Here is a 3,040-nt window from a genome sequence, read left to right as displayed (position 1 = left end):
TCAGGTCTCACTGGGGAGCAACTCTAAATATGCATCCTGGATTAATCTGAAACGAGGGTTAAGCAACAAGCGGTGCTTTTTTTTTTTTTTTTTTTTTTTTACAAATGGGAGCTTAGCTTCGAATGGAATACCTTAATTAGCAAGAAGCTCAGTCAACACCTCTCTCTTGCATTAGGTTTCCATTGCCAAGTTGTTCATGGAAATGGAAAGCAGCTTGAGTTTGCAGTGGCCATGGTGTCTGTGATGCAATGTCAAATGATCCCTGCAAGTTTATTTTTGCAGAGCGTTCAGATCTTTGATTTCCTTTTTGTTTGTTTTTGGAGCTCTTGGCGATCGCTCTTCTTGTCCAATGCAGCCAGTGAGTCACTGAGAACTAAACTCTCCTGCATGTCCCCCCTCCTCCTGCCTAAATGGACATGTGTCATAGTTGTTCAGTTCCTTCAAACCTACCATCTGTCCTCCATCCCATCAAACATCCACTGCTTTACCATTTACCCCCCCCCCCCCCATTCACTCCATCAGCCTTGACCATTTTTCTTATAATTCACCATTTTTAAAGAACAACCTCTGATTAACAGGCAGACTCTCCTAAAACTAAAAATGAAATCGCTTCATGTCTCCTTCTGCTCAGAAAGACACCCCCCCCCCCCCAATGTTGTTGTTATACCAGCCAAATTTAAATAAAATAAAAGGACTTTTTAAAATTTCAATCCGGCTGCTCCGACTCTTCAAGGAGAGCTTTTATTTATTTCCACTCGATGATGTCTTGCTGGCTCGGGGAGGCTCGAGGATCCCTCCTAACATGGCTCCGCTGCCCGAGGCACAAGCAGGCCCGAGATCTCTTCACATAAATAACACAGGAGCATGGAGGAAGCCCATTTGGTGGTCTGCTGCAGGGAGAGAAGCAAAGGTTTCAGCCCTGGGTCCTGTCCTTCTCTTCTCATCCTCAGAGTCTCAGAGGTCCAACAGTTTGGCTGAAGCGGGATAAAACAGCAGGAACTGGAGGAGATTGGGCCAAGTTGTACATCTGAGTGGAAAGCAGACTTCCAGTAGCCTGCGGGCCCAGACCAGACAGAGTGTGTTCTGTGGACAGCGTCAAACTAATCTCGCACAAGGGAGTCACAGATTTACAAATATAACAGAGAGTGAAATGTGTAAACAGATTAAACTGCAGCTGGAATAAATAATTTATAATCTGCTGGTTTTTTTTTCAGTCACACTTGGATGATTATGGGTTCTGCTCATATTGAAGTTTTGTTCTGGATGCTTCTTTAGAATTGTCCTCCCTTTCAGTCCCAGGAAGCAACATCTCCAAACGGTCCTTATTTGGAAAGCACTCCGAGGTCTTATCGTTACTGTTGCAACAAAAACAATGCATCTAAAAGGGGTGGAAGACGGGGGCAAGGAAAACACTAAATAAAGCGTCTGGCTATTAAAAATAATCATAGACTTTTTTATTCTTATTTTTTTACATCATTCACATCACGGAAATCTTGTCAGCTGACGTTGATGCCAGCGCTTTGAAGTAGGTTTAAAAAAAGCTGCATTTAGTCCACATTGTGTGCAGAAGCTAATTTATAGGAGCTGACCCTGGCTCCTCTTTTGTGCAACAGCCATCTTGGAAAACAATGGCAGGAAGGCTTGGAACTTGAGAGGAACTGAATCTGCTGTTTTCACATTTATTCTGCTCTTGTTCAGTGAAGAAATGTCCCTCCTCGTGTAAAAGAGCTCTGCTTTTTTCATGTCCAACAGGAGTCATAAAGTGATGTCTGAGCATACCACGGTCAGGCAATAGGCCCGAGTTTAACTGGACACATGGGGACAGTTGTTTTCTACCACATGGGGTGGTTGAGGGGTGGAGGTGGGGGGCTGACAGAGGAAGCCATTGCTGCCTGGCGACCCCGTGGTGACCCAGTGGCCTCCTCATGGAGGGATCAAGGCCTAGAAGGGAGCCGGCTGAGGGTTAGAGGTTTAAGGGTAACAAATCAAGCAACACTTTAGCTGTATTTAACCCCCACATACCATATCTCTAACTGCACGAACAGTCCATGGCTGGGAAAAAAAAAAAAAAAAGAGTACTTGTTTTATTTCTGCAAGTGTAAGACAAAATGTTATCATGGAACTCTGACGAGAATCACTTCACTTACATTTTAGTTTCCCTGAGGTGTGCTTCGATTTATCTTTCTGCAGGACAGCGCGTGAGATGAGCACCAAAGCTTCTCTACGTTTCGCTCCACTTTAGTCCATTTGGATGCAGAGAATAATTCCTCTTTTACACAAAGTTCTGCACCTTTCCTTTTTTCTTTCCTCCTGTCGTTTTGCGTGCTGTAAAGAAAAAGGCAGGGACCTCCTATAGGCTGTGCATATCGGACTCTAAAAGCATCACTCAACTTTATGTTTTGGTTCCCCGAGCCCAGCTGTGTTTCTTCCATTAGTATCTCCTCATAAAACGTACCGAGGTTATAAAAATGAGCAACAGACAGGACTAGATAGTCATCCGCCTTTACATGGTAATCAGGTGGTTCCATGTACCTGAAGGCACTCACGGCCAAGGAGGTAGTAAAGTATATAAAATTTATTGTGCTAATCCTGAGAGCAAGAACATATAGGTTTGATAAAACATTTATTATAGTCAAAGAGATCCAGTTACAAAATGTTTTATTATATGTTCCACTCCATCATGCAGCTTTATGAACTCTTTTTACAAATTCCTTAATACAGAAAACAAGTGAGCTAGTTTCACAAATACAAAAAATATCATTTATATTGACTTATTTTATTAGAGATTAGAAAACAATCAGTGTTTGGCAACTAAATATACAAAAATGTTCTAGTTTTCAAGCATGAACCTGTCATGAACACTGATGAGGATTTTCTCAGAACATTAACTACAACAATAGACATATATGCACTTTATATCCCAAGTTATTGTCTCAGTTAGCTTTTAATCATAAATCATTGAAAAATAGTAAATTGTTGACAAATGGAAATAGAAGTATATATATATAAATATATATATATATATATATATATATATATA

This window comes from Nematolebias whitei, chromosome 21 (assembly GCF_014905685.2).
Source record: "Nematolebias whitei isolate Nwh7 chromosome 21, NemWhi1, whole genome shotgun sequence".
NCBI lineage: Eukaryota > Metazoa > Chordata > Actinopteri > Cyprinodontiformes > Rivulidae > Nematolebias > Nematolebias whitei.
The sequence above is the reverse complement of the archived record's forward strand: the minus strand, read 5'-3'. Positions refer to the sequence as shown.